The sequence below is a fragment of the Diabrotica virgifera genome, chromosome 5, assembly GCF_917563875.1.
Source record: "Diabrotica virgifera virgifera chromosome 5, PGI_DIABVI_V3a".
NCBI lineage: Eukaryota > Metazoa > Arthropoda > Insecta > Coleoptera > Chrysomelidae > Diabrotica > Diabrotica virgifera.
In genome coordinates this window covers 122,194,534-122,209,596 of record NC_065447.1, presented here as the reverse complement: position 1 = coordinate 122,209,596, position 15,063 = coordinate 122,194,534, and the positions used below count along the sequence as shown (strand labels likewise).

At 32.8% G+C, this 15,063-nt stretch overlaps 1 protein-coding gene across 7 annotated transcripts in view; it reads left to right on the top strand.

Annotated features, from left to right (window-relative positions):
• Window positions 1-15,063, top strand: part of LOC126884349 (neuropathy target esterase sws) — a 1,280,173-nt gene that overhangs the window by 641,927 nt on the left and 623,183 nt on the right. The gene's annotated exons all lie outside the window — the stretch shown is intronic.

Sequence of the window (15,063 nt, the reverse complement as noted above, 5' to 3'; positions counted from 1 at the left end):
TGTTTCTCGCTCTCTGTTTGACTTCTCTCCATCTCAGGCCAATTCTTTCATGATCTCTTATTACAGTTCTTCTCCAGCTATTATCAGGTCTTCCTCTTCTTCTTCTTTCGTCTGGTTGGTATTCGAGTGCTTGTTTGGTTATATTATTTCGATCCTTCCTCAGAGTCCGTGTAATTCATTTCCATTTCCTATTTTTAATCGTGACTGTTATTTTCTCTTGTTTTGTTCTTCTCCGTAGATCTATGTTTTTTATTTTATCTGGCCAGTATATTTTTAGGATTTTCCTCAACGATTTATTTATAAAGGTTTTTAATTTTTTGCTAGTTGTTTCTTCCTGTCTCTTCCTGTAAATATTTTGATTTTGGTTAATTCTGATATATCGCGTGTGTTCAAGATTTTCCTTAATGCATTATGAATATATAATGAGTGCATATTGTGCCTTTACTATCCTTTTTTCTACATCTGATCTACTAGCGCCTTTTTTTCCATGGTTGATCCCAGATAATATGTAAAGTTATCTACCTCCTGTATTTGTCTTCCTTGTATTGTAATTTTAGTTTCTTGGTTGCTGTTTTTTAAGTTTTGTTTTGTTTTGTCTTTATCTTTAGGCCCATTACCCTGGAGTATTTTGCAAGCTTCTTTTGCTTATGGCTGCTATGTTCGGTTAGGGGAAAAATGTCATCTGGAAACTACAAATCCTCCAACTAGTCATGCAATTTCAATCTAATACCTGTTTTATTATTTCTTACTTTCTGCATGATCCAGTCCGTTATTATTAGAAATAATGTCGGGGATAGCACACATCCTTGCTTAACTCCGCTTTGTATAACTACATCTACTACCATTTTTCCCGCATGTTCTAGTCTGGCTGTATATTTCTTGTCAAATAGTCTGATTAAGTTGATGTATTTTATCGGTAGTCCATATAGTTTTAGAATCTTCCACATTTGTTCTCTGTTTATACTATCGAATGCCTTTTCAAAGTCAAAGTCAAAGTAAACATTATGTTTATATTTTTTTGCATTCACTAGCTTGTTGCAAGATAATTATAGAGTACAGGAGATACAGCGGTACAGGTACAAGATACAGAGGTGCTGATAGAGTACAAATGTGGTCGATAGTGGAGCGTTTTGCGCGAAAGCCTTCTTGGTTGCTTCTTAGTCTTAGTTTCTTGTCTATTTCTGGCTTCAGTCTATTCAATATGATATTTGACATTATTTTGAATGTGGCACTTAGCAGTGTTATTGCTCGCCAATTCTCGCATTTATTTAAATTGCCCTTTTTTGGTGTCTTAATGGTTACACCCTCGTTCCATTTCTGTGGGAGCTCCTGGTCGGCCCATATCTTGAGTTTGTGTAACATTTCTACTAATTTGTTTGCGCCCGCCTTTATTAAATTTATCGGTAGGTTGTCGCTTTCAGCGGCTTTGCCATTTTTTTTAGTTGATTCAGTGTGTTTTGTATTTCTTCTTTCGTAATTTCAATTGTTCTAATGTTTATTTCCTGTATTACGTTATCTTCGTCTATATCTGGTGTTTGGAGTATATTTCCTCGCAGTGTTGTTTTCATCTTTGTATTATTTTATGTTCTGATTTAATTATATTTCGTTGTTTATCTTTGATTTGTTTATTACTGTTTAGTGTTTTCCCTGTCAAATTTCGGATGATATTGTACTGTATCTTCAGGTCGTTTTCTTGCGCAGTTTTTCTGAAATTTTTACCATATCATATACATAGTATCTTTTGTCTTTCCTGGCTTGCTTTTTAACCGCTATATTTTTTCTTTGTATTTCCTTTCTACTGCTTTTTCCTTCTTCGGTTGCTTCTTTTTGTAACATTTTTTTTTAAGTTTCTTTCTTTCTTCTCTTAGTTGCAATAGTCCAGAAAAATAAGGTTTTTGTCGGGACACTTGACCAGCCAGGTTGCAAATGGGTTTTTTGGAGTTATACCTATTACATTATAAATACAACAATGCCCGTCACAGTTCGGACGAGAATTTTAGTAATTAACAAATAAGGGTCAAATATGACAGTTTTTCGTTTAAATCGCTACAGGTAAAAATAAGGTAATTAAATATCTTATTTAGATTATTCACCTTTTAGTAGATAAGCAAAGGTTTAAAATTTTTTTAAATTTTGATCCGATTATTTGTTACTTCGGAAATTGCAAAATAAAACTAAATTTCGAAAATAAAAAAATTGTTATAACTTATAAAAAAATTGTTATAAAAATGAAATTAATACTTTGATATTGCATGAAATGTTGAGTCAAACAGTCCATAATGCACAATAAATTTGAAGACGATTTGTCAATTAGTTTAAATTTTATTCGATTTGTTTATCACAAAGAGCTTTTTTTGCAATGTTATTGTTCAGAAAATTATAATAATACAGCAATTCTGTGGAAACTACAGGAAAGAAGAATACTTATATTTTTAACTTATTTAAAAAATCAATAAGAAGTCATTTTTAGCATTCTGAAAACATTTTACGAAAGTAGAATCATTTTTGGCTTCTAAACAATTTTAATAACCATATTAACATATTGACTAAATCTGCGTTGGGATTTGAAAAGCTGATATTTTTACACGAATTTTCAAAAAAAAACTTTTCGCCTAGGTTAATTACGAGCAAAGTTAGCCACTTTTATTACTTATTTAATTCACAGTTACTTCTATGTACATAAAATTCTCCTGTAAGTGTTAGTTATCATATTCCTCCGAAACGGCTTGACCGATTTTTATGAAATTTTACACGTATATTCTGTAGGACTGAAAATAGGTGGTAATCTATTATTTACACCCATACGTTATAAGGGGGGTTGTCCCCTGCCACTTTTTTATTGTTTTGGAGAAAATTGTCTACCTTCATTTTATATTATGTACCATTAAAAATATATACAACCCTTAATTTTCACCTTTCTACCACCAACCCCTATTTTTTAATAGTTATCTATTTATTTACATCTATAAAATTCTCCTGTCGTAATGTTAGTTGCCATAATCCTCCGATACCGCTTGAACGATTTTTATGAAATTATATATGTATACATATACTTGTATATGTATACATAACATTTTGTATTGTTAGGTGGGTGTATGTGTACATAACATACTCTACAAAACTACAGGTATATATAAATTTAAAAAATAATGATCAAAGTCCATCAACAAACTCCGGAGATATTAAGCGCAACATATCTTTGAAAAGTTAATTTCATTTTTTGAGTGCACGGATTTTAATAATTCCGCTCCACAGACCACGAGTCGATTTCGTTAGGACGTCATTTTTAAAGATATATTAACAACTCTGTTCAAGTTTACTCAAACTTTTACACATAAACTATATACATACCTTGAACTTTAAAATAGCGCTAGTTAGGTTTCTTAATTGTTATAAAGAAACTAGCTGTGAATTAAATAAAAAAAAGTGCCTAACTTTGACCGTAATTAATCAAGGTAAAAGTTTTTTTTAACATTTATGTAAAAGTACACATCGAAAACAATGTGATAACTACAGGGGTAATTTGTGTTACTAAAAGATAAATTTTTCATATCTACAGTATTTTTTGATAAAATGCATATTTTTCGAGGTATTCTCAAAAAACCCTCTAAAAAAGTCGATTTTTTCGTCGAAAAACTGTTACTTTCAAGCGCGAATAACTCGAAAAATATTAGTTTTACGAAGAAAATGTAAAAAACATTTCTTTCTTAGAATTACTTTTTACATCGATTTACATGGTTAAAATGCAATAAAAATTTCCCGTCCCCGAGATGGGGTGGCAACGACCCCAAGCTTGTAGCGTACAGCGGCATGATATAGAAAATGATCCTTGGCCTATTCCCTACGCCCTACCTTCTGTGAAAATTTCAAGTAAATCCATGCTGGACGAAAAAATTGCGAGTCAAAATACTTCATTTCCTCGACTATAGAAGGAGGAGAAACAATCAGTAAATGTAACGAATATAAATACCTGGGTATGAATATGAAAATCACGAATGATGGAACACTAGACGGAGCCGTTAAAGAACGAAACACTCAGGCAGGAAAGCAATTAGGCTCCTAAACTCAGTACTCTGGGACAAGCAGGTAAACAACCAAAACAAGGAAAAGATCTATAACGCCGTAGTGAAAAGCATTATAACATACAGCTGCGAAGTATGGCATATGAAGGAAAAATCAAAACGAATGTTCACCGAAATGGATTTCTGGAGAAGGGCTGCAGGAAGATCAAGAAGAGAACATGTCACCAATGAACGGATACGAGAAATAATGAAGGTCACACATACAATAAATGACGAAACCAACGAAATACAACTACGATGGTTTGGTCACGTATAAAGAATGCATGAAGACAGAATCCCAAAACAAGGGCAAAAATGGAAACTGCAAGATAGAAGAAGATGAGGTAGACCGAGGAAAAGTTGGCAGGCAGGAATAAACAAAGCCATGGATGAAAGAGGTCTGCAAGTAGATCAATGTACGGACAGAGAGGAATGGCGAACGGGTATCGGAAGACGAAGAACGTTATAAACCGATAATATAATAATAATGTAAAAGTACCAGCTTTTTAAATCCTAAAGTCTAGGGATGGCGCTTGTTGAACAAAAAACCGGTTTTTGGTTATACCGTTTTTTTTTAACTTACGGTTTAACCTGGCGGTTATAACCGGTCAAAAAATCGGTTGTTCCAAAAACAGGTTTTCGGTTTTTTTTAATCAAAAGCAAATACTCAATAAGTTATAATGTTACATTTATATTGCACTTTAGTTTGCTCAATTTTCCTCCCGAAAAATTCCCCAACCAATTCAACCTATAAAAATTTTCCCAGGCGCTTTCAAGTTACCCTAAAAATGGGCCAGAGTACCCCAATCTCTGATTCGTCGCTCGTTGTAGACGGCGTCGGCGTATATTGCGTTGTCAATAATTGGGATATTCCCAAAAGTGATGATCCTATCGATCTATCAAAATGTCCCTTGGATCTATCAAGTTTTAAAAAATGTCCAAATGACTTATAGGTATTTTACAAAATAAATTCGATAAACCAATTCAGTATTTACTTCTCTATTGCCATCAAAAAATTTCAGTAGGTAATATTTTTTAATACGTTTGTATAATACCTACCATTTATTTGGTAAGAATTATTTATTGTTTAAAAATTACATAATGGAGATTCCTAATCGTATTTCGGTATTCACATTATACAAGAGTCTTAAGTCTCAAGTACTCAAGTATAAACAATTTTTTAGCTGATGATGGTTGGAATATCGATTTCAAGCAGATCACATACTTTTATGTAAATATTATCATCACATGCACCATTTCACCAGTCTTTGAAATATTTATTAATCTAAATAACTATTCTCAAAATTGTTTCATAAAAGCTGATGTGACACTTTCGTCCAGTTCTCTATTAGTAAATAAAAGTTGAATTATGGTTGTTTGGGTTAATTACTTCGCATTTATTATTTATAATATTATATGATTAAGATCGAAAATATATAGAAATTTCTTCATTTTTCTCTAAATAATTTTTTTCCACAGGCAACTTATTCGGTTTTTCAATGGTTATTACTTTAAAAAGAAAAAAACCGGTTATAACCGGGACAAAAAAACAACCGGTAAAACCGGTTGTTTCGAATTAAAAAAACTGGGTTTAAGTTATAACCGGTAGGTTTTTTCCATCCCTTAGTCGATTAATTTAGTTTGCAGTCAATACTAACAAAGTTATTCAAATTGTTTATAAGCCAAAAATGACTCTACTTTACTAAAATATTTTCGGAATGATAAAAATGAGTTTTTATTATTTTTTTAAAAACTTTGAAAACATAAGTATTCTTCTTTCATGTAGTTTCCACAAAATTGCTGTATCATTATTATTTTATGAAGAAAAGCATGCTTTATCATTGCAAAGAAAAGGATTTTTTATTAAACAAATTGAATAAAATGTAAACTAATTGACGAATCACCTTGAAATTTTTTGTTATATCTGGACTGAACATGGACTGTTTGACCCAATTTTTCATGTAATATCAGTCATAAGTTTATTTTTGCAACTTCCGAAGCAACAAATAATCGTACCAAAATTCAAAAACTGCCATTTTAAACCTTTGTTCATCTACTAAAAATGAATACTCTCTCTGATATAAGATATTTAATTACTTATTTTTACCTGTAGCGACTTAAACGAAAAGACTGTAATTTTCAGGGCCGTGCCGTCTATGATGCGGTGAGGCAGCCGCATCAGGCGGCATCACAAGGGGGCGGCATAATCAGTAAAATCTAATATCTTCTTCTTCTTCAAGTGCCGTCTCCTAATCGGAGGTTGGATATCATCATCACTATCTTTAATCTATCCACCTCTGCTCTAAAGAGTTCTATAGAACTGCATCTAAACCAGTCCCTTAAATTCTTTAACCGTGACATTCTCCTTCTTCCAATGGACACGCGCCAACTCGTAACTCTTAATGACAAACTTTTTCAAATCAAAATGTACACCGGCCAATTCGTAACTTTTTTACTACCTGACCCTCCCAACTTGCAACTTATACAGGTGAATTCGAAACCATTGTTTAATTCTAATTCTATTTACACATAAACATTACATCTACTGGTAATGCAGCAGAGTTATGCTCCACGTAACGTAGAGCCACACCCAGAGCTTTAGTGGCATCTGCGTGTGACACTCAATATGACAGGGAAACTTCTTCCTCGCTTTCTTCATCTTCATTAGTCATTAGGGTTGCCTTGAGGTTGAACCAAGTCTACAATGTATTCATCCGTAAATTCTTCGCTCCCTTTGTCGTCAGCTTCAATCCATTCTGTAATTACACTTTCTTCTTAGTTTTCTGATCCATCTTGTATAGGGGAACGGGGAAAAATGGAGCTTATTCAAATTAGAAATCAAGCCATGGAGTTAACGACTAAGCACAAATGATGACACTGGCTCTGCATCAGTGACATCAATCTGAGATGGGTGGAAGAGGGAGAGAGACAGGCACAGCGACTCAAAATCAACGACAAAGTAAACTTTCAATTATTAGTTAGGCTAACTTTCGGATAATCCGACCTTTTCGGAATCCGAACAGGCTGTCCCCCCAATTAGTTAGGATTTGCGGGGTTTTACTGTATATAGGTACCTACTATAATATCTGCGTTCCAATCGGCTGGTAGTCTGTTTTGTTCATATTTTTTGTTGTATTAGCTGGTTTATTTCCTCATGTAATTCTCTTCCTCTGTATTTTTTTCCACTGTTATTTCATTTTCTTCTGCTGCTTTTCCGTTTTCTATGTTTTTAATATTTGTTTTTGTACGTTTTCTTCTGTGAAAATTTCTACTTCGTTGTTATCTTGTTCTTCTTCATCTGTTTCCTTCATACCGAATAGCATTTTTTCGTAATATTCTTCTCATATTCTGCTGATCTGTTTGTCTTCAAACAGGGTTTCTCTTTTTTTTTGTTTTTTAGTACTCTTGTTTTAATGCTGGACGTATTTTTTTATCTGACTTTTTTGTAAAATTGTTATATTTGATGGTTTTCTGTCTATTTTAAAATCCTCCAGCGAAACCCGTCATTTTTCTTCTTTTTATTTGTTGAGTTTGCTGTGTTTCTCGCTATTTTTTATTCTTCCCTGTTTTGTTTTGACGGATTGGTTGTTTATCCACGTCATTCTAGCGTAGTTTTTTAGTTTTCTGCGTTTCGCAGTATTGATCGTACTTAAATTACACATTTAAAATTGAAAAGGATTTATAGGTTCCAAATTAGCTAAAAGACGGTGTTTCAATCCCTGTTTGTGTATTATCGCTCCAAACCCTTCTTGGCAGTAGCGCACCCGGGGGGGGGGGGTTTGGGAGTTAAACCCCCTTTCCCCCAGGCCATATGAAAAATATACAAATAATAGCAGGAAAATGTAACTTGGCTTTCACAAAATATAGAAAAAAATTTCGACGTCCAAGCCAACCCCCTTCCCCCCAGAGAAAAATTATAGGTGCGCTACTGCTGCTTGGATGTGTCCCGTTTTTTTCAAATTTATGATATGGTCACCCTACAGTAGAAACGCTTCTTAATTCACGAGAGTATTCTACACACTTGTTCTTAATCCAGGATACAGTTTTTTGTGTCAAATTAGAATTTCATAATGGTAGATAAGTTTATTTTAATTTTCTAATCTATTTCAACAGTAGGGCCCCCGCATACTGCAGACTTTTTACCTGCCGATAGTTTAGTCGGGTTGGGCAAAATTAAAGATTTTTCTTTTTAAAATATGTAAGAATGTAGTTCGTTTGGTATGGCATGAGTGCTTTAATTTTTTTTAAGTATGTATTCTATTTGTTTTTTATTTTGTAGACTAGCAGACTTAACTACTTTATGTAATGTGAAATTTAAGACTTACTACTATATTTTAAATATTTTTCAAAATATTATTTTCTATATCCTTACAAATTATATTATTAAAAATTTTGTACTTACTTTACTTAAGCCGTCCTCTTGTACCCTACGCTGTCGAAGTAAAAGTTTTGTAATAAAAAATTAAGAATTCAATTTTAACACTTCTATAATATGTTACAATTGAGCAATTAGACCAGCAGATTCGGCAACTGGTTATGATAAATTCATCAATTTTAATGAACATACTTTTTAATTTTTTATTTTTGCAGTGAAAAAAAATACATTGTTAATTATACAAAAAAATATCATTAATATATCACAACAATATTTTTTTCAACATACTACAATAATCAATTATAAAAATATCCGAAGTCTAAATTCCAACATTTGAGGTGACAACAGCGCAGTGGAAGCCATGAGGACATAAACTCAAATATACGGAGACCACTACAACTGCAAACTGAATAAATATATATTTGGATGCCATCAAAACCGTTAAAGTGATTTTAGATATACAGCAAGCGAACATGGCGCGCCTGACGGCAATTGCTCCAAGTAATGTGTATATTATTATACAGATAACGTGACTGAGGACGTCCGGCCAATATTTTGTGTAAGCATTGTAGGAAGTGGTACCTTTCATTTGCGATACATTTTAGGGAAAGTCCTCGTGGCAACCGTATATCGGAGTTCACGAAGACCTGGAAGCCACGAGAGACTACGGTTTAACATGGGGGGACGTCATAAGATGCTAAAAATAAATATATATATATATATATATATATATATATATATATATATATATATATATATATATATATATATATATATATATATATTGTTATATTTCTATTTGATATGAAAATTAAAATTTGATAATTATAAACAGAATTCAATTTAATATAAAATATTTTCAATTTTCTCAACCACGGGCATATAAATTTAGAACAACCTGTATACAACAAATTGTTATATTTAATTTTAAGAAGTGATTAAATAAGACTCAAGTGAAATCGTTAATAGGTCATTATCGTTGTTCGCGGAAGGATCGGTCATTAGCCGATGCTAAATAAGACTAAGTGGAAATAGAGAATAGGTCATTAAAATTTGTATATAGTAGAAAGTAATTTTAGAATGGGAATTAACTATTTTCTTTGAAATCCATTAAGCATATTTAGAAAGTTTAAAAATTGGTTTTGAGGAATACTGCGAATGAGAGTTGGTTGTGGAAATTTTGATTTGTGAATCTGGAAGGGATATTTAGAAAGTAGGGGAATGAATGACAAATAGAGAGCAGAATGTTTTGAGCTGTCGAGAAGTGAAGTCGAGTAGTAGACGGTAGTGTACGGAGAGTGAGAAAGCCGGTGTAGTTCCGTGAGTGTGGAGTATCTATCGTAGAACGAGAGGTAGGCCAGGTTGAGAGTAAAAGAACCTCCTTGAGCCAAGAGTTCCCGGTAGCTGATTGCAGTTTCGAAAAAGGTAGAATACAGCATCACGACAGAAGCAGGAAGCGAGAGCTATACGAGCTAGTTTCAGAGGAGAACATTACTGGAAGCCAGGACGAGGTTTTGATTGCAGCCAAGGATAGCAGGAAACGGGTCTTGTGTGAAGACATTCTCAGTTCACCAGAAAAAGGTCAGTCTCATTTGTTTGGACATGAATGTATGGGCTTTTCGTATTAAATACCACATTTAAAATTGAAGAAACATAATCAATAATATCAGAAAAGCTTCATCAAACTTAAACAGCATTGTTGCTAATAAATCATAATAGTTAAATGTTAATAAAAACTTTCAATTGGAAACAAAAAGGAAATAAGATTCCCATGTGTAAATGTTATGTTTAAGAATAATAAGATATAGCAAATATTAAGCAGTGATTGCCATTTAAATAAAATAAACAATATTTTGATTACAATTGTAACCCATATGTGTTATTATTTTACTCTTTTCTTTCCTATCCCGATTAGGAACCATTAAGAAATACTTAGAAGCCACGTATGTAAGTACTTAATTTTATAAAAAGCCCTGAGATTGAAAACATATTGATATATGATCTGATAAATTAATTAGATTATTATTAAAGCATTGATTAAATTAAATGACATATAAAATTATTATCTCATATCAATAATCAAGATCACATCAACTGTCGTCCAACGTGGAGGGCATTGTAAAGTATTTCTAGTGGCAAATTTGAAGGATAGAAAGAGTAAAGCCGGTATTTGAAAATTTATATGCCTGTGGTAAAAAGTGAGATACTTACATTTGATAACATAAAATTTTAGATCTCTTTAGGTACAAATTTTACATAACTGATTTAATATTTTAATTTTTACGATATTACATTTGATATATTTATTGACAATTTATAATATTTGGGTGAGAAAAAGTCGTCTTGGTAACATACTAGTAAAATTTCATATTTGGCGGGGACAGTACTTCTTGAAAACAAATGTCTGTGACAAGAAGCCAAAGCAAGGACAACAAAAAACAAAAAGAACATTCAGACCAAGAAGATATTTTAGACACGACAATCATGGCATCAGAACAGCAAGAATTATCAGGAATAGATAAACTATTACAACTGATGCAACTCCAGTCACAAAAACTGGATGACAATCAAAGAGAAACAAAACTAGCAATGGATGAAGCAAAAAGGACAATGGATAAAAATCAGGAGGAAACAAAACTAGCAATGGATGAAGCGAAAAGGACAATGGATAAAAATCAGGAAGAAACATCAAAGAAAATGGATAAAGTGGATCAAAAAATGGATGAAACACAGCAAAAAATGGATGACAATCAAAAGGAAACAAAACAAGCAATAGAAGAGAACAATAAGAAAATAGAGGAACGCATAGAAAAGTATGAAAAGGAAATAAAAGGATGTTTGACAACAATGAAAAACGAGATAGAACAGCAAGAAATGAAAATTAAAGATCACATGCAAGAACAAGAAATTAGAATGAAGGACCACATGAAAGAACAAGAAATGATAATTCAAAACAAAATGGAGGAGTTAACGAATGGCCAGAAAAAGGAACTAGAAAATTTGGAAAATAAGTTAGAAAATGCTATTCAAGTAGACAGAGAAGAAGTGGAAAAAAGAATCACAGAAATAGAAAAACAAGTCACCGAAAACAGGACGCAACAAAATGTAGGAGAAAGAAGAGAAAATGTTATACATAGCACAGATGACGTGAAGATAAAGTTTGGCGGGGATGTAAGAAGATTACACCCAGTGCCGTTCATAAATAGCCTGAAAAAGAAAATACAGCACATCGGAAATTTCGAAACAGCAAAAGAAACTATCAGAAACCATCTAAAATATGAAGCAAGCCTATGGTTCGATTGCAAAGAAGAAGAATTTGACAGTTGGCAACAATTTGAACAAAAATTTTTAAATTATTTCTGGGGAAAAGTCCAACAATTGGAAATTAACAAGGAATTGCAAAATGGGAAATACAATGATAGGATGGGTATATCAGAAAGGACATATGCATTACAAATTTACTATAACGCAAAACATCTACAATATAATTACTCATCGGAACAATTAGTCGAACTGATTGCAAGACATTTCGAAGAAACGCTGGAAGACCATATCACATTGCAAAACTACAAAGACATAGATAGTTTATGCCAATTCCTACAAATAAGAGAATCACGTTTAAGAGAAAGAAAATCAAGAAGGTCGCGAGAAGATTACAGGCCCCGAGAAACACAGGATTACAGAGATAGAAATCAAAATAGGAGGGACTATACAAGACGAGATTTTAATCCCAGAAGGGAAAACGAAAATAGAGACAACGGAAGAGGAAATTATGAACAAAGAAATAGGCAATGGAATGAGGACAGAAATCGAGAATACCAGAATAGAAACACCACACTCGCAAATCAAGAAAACAGAAATAATGGTAGACAAAATGAACAGGGATATCGAGAAAACCGAAACAGATCCGACAGACCAAGAGAAAATAGAAGAGAAGTAAATAATACCCAGACAGATGAATATGACGGAGAGAGACATTATGACGAAAATATAAACTACGATGAGCAACCGGCGTTTTTTCACGACGGCGCTCACTAAAAACCAAAAATCAAACAGGAATCTTTTGTAACCCCAAGGAGTTTATTAAATTGGCAAGAAACAACGAAAAGAAAAATGGAGTTAATTTAAAATTTGTGGATGGATTTATCAACGAGAAACCAATTAAAATTATGATAGACACTGGATCTGAAATAACATTGGTCAACAGAAAACTAATAGAAGAAGTTAACTTAACAAATTTAATTTACAAAATACCTAGGGTAAATTTAGTGGGCGCAAACAAACGGACATTGGCAACTATAAATGAAGGCATACGAGTAATGGTACGACTGGGTAAGAAGATGTATGCACTACAATGTGTAATAATGCCAAACATGTCACATGACATGATAGTAGGAGTTGACGAATTGGCAGAAAAACATGTAGTGATAGATTTTAAAAATAATACGATGAATCTAACAGAAGAAAAAGAAGAAGAACAGAACAAGGAACAGGAGAAACAAAATACGGACGAATCAGGTAAAGAACAAACAGTGGAAATGAATTTGGCAACGAAGCAAGGACAAAGAAGAAAAGGGAGAAAAAGTCAGAAAAAGACAAAAGAAAATGAAACCTGTGGCTCCTCAAAAGAAGAGTTGAGCCCAGAAGAAGAAAAATTGAGAGTATCAAAAGCAAAAGAAAACTGGGATTCCTCAAAAGAAGAGATGAGCTCAGGAGAAGAAGAAATAAAGATAACAAATGAAAGCGAAAAAGATATGATCGAAACAGTGGCATTTGAAGAGGAGGCATATGAAAACGAGGATGCAGAATACACGGTAAAAGTATGTGAAAAATCTGAGGAAAAAGACAGAAGATTGATATGGGAAAAAGGGAAAGACAACATAATAGCCGACACTCTAACACAGGATGAGGACACTGAAAATAAGGAAACAATTACTCTACAGGTGGGACTAATTAGAGTAATACAAGAAGAAGGGGTATAAGACGTAGATTAAAGTAAGGAAATATACAGGGAGTTGGTTTTGCCCTCGAGAAAATTTATTTAAAAATGCAGATAAATTTTATCGAATACAAGGCGGGGATTTGTTATATTTCTATTTGATATGAAAATTAAAATTTGATAATTATAAACAGAATTCAATTTAATATAAAATATTTTCAATTTTCTCAACCACGGGCATATAAATTTAGAACAACCTGTATACAACAAATTGTTATATTTAATTTTAAGAAGTGATTAAATAAGACTCAAGTGAAATCGTTAATAGGTCATTATCGTTGTTCGCGGAAGGATCGGTCATTAGCCGATGCTAAATAAGACTAAGTGGAAATAGAGAATAGGTCATTAAAATTTGTATATAGTAGAAAGTAATTTTAGAATGGGAATTAACTATTTTCTTTGAAATCCATTAAGCATATTTAGAAAGTTTAAAAATTGGTTTTGAGGAATACTGCGAATGAGAGTTGGTGGTGGAAATTTTGATTTGTGAATCTGGAAGGGATATTTAGAAAGTAGGGGAATGAATGACAAATAGAGAGCAGAATGTTTTGAGCTGTCGAGAAGTGAAGTCGAGTAGTAGACGGTAGTGTACGGAGAGTGAGAAAGCCGGTGTAGTTCCGTGAGTGTGGAGTATCTATCGTAGAACGAGAGGTAGGCCAGGTTGAGAGTAAAAGAACCTCCTTGAGCCAAGAGTTCCCGGTAGCTGATTGCAGTTTCGAAAAAGGTAGAATACAGCATCACGACAGAAGCAGGAAGCGAGAGCTATACGAGCTAGTTTCAGAGGAGAACATTACTGGAAGCCAGGACGAGGTTTTGATTGCAGCCAAGGATAGCAGGAAACGGGTCTTGTGTGAAGACATTCTCAGTTCACCAGAAAAAGGTCAGTCTCATTTGTTTGGACATGAATGTATGGGTTTTTCGTATTAAATACCACATTTAAAATTGAAGAAACATAATCAATAATATCAGAAAAGCTTCATCAAACTTAAACAGCATTGTTGCTAATAAATCATAATAGTTAAATGTTAATAAAAACTTTCAATTGGAAACAAAAAGGAAATAAGATTCCCATGTGTAAATGTTATGTTTAAGAATAATAAGATATAGCAAATATTAAGTAGTGATTGCCATTTAAATAAAATAAACAATATTTTGATTACAATTGTAACCCATATGTGTTATTATTTTACTCTTTTCTTTCCTATCCCGATTAGGAACCATTAAGAAATACTTAGAAGCCACGTATGTAAGTACTTAATTTTATAAAAAGCCCTGAGATTGAAAACATATTGATATATGATCTGATAAATTAATTAGATTATTATTAAAGCATTGATTAAATTAAATGACATATAAAATTATTATCTCATATCAATAATCAAGATCACATCAATATATATATATATATATATATATATATATATATATATATAGATGCACGTTAAGTTGTGACTTCCGGTATACAGAAGAGACTGTCCGACCTCCACCTTTTCTACTAGGAATTATTTTTTAAAAATTGTGTATTTGGTAAAAGGGGGGCTTATAAAATGGGTCTACCTATTGAGGGGAAAGGATTTACCACAATAAATTTTGTATATATATACGTATATACCGAAGCGTACAGCATA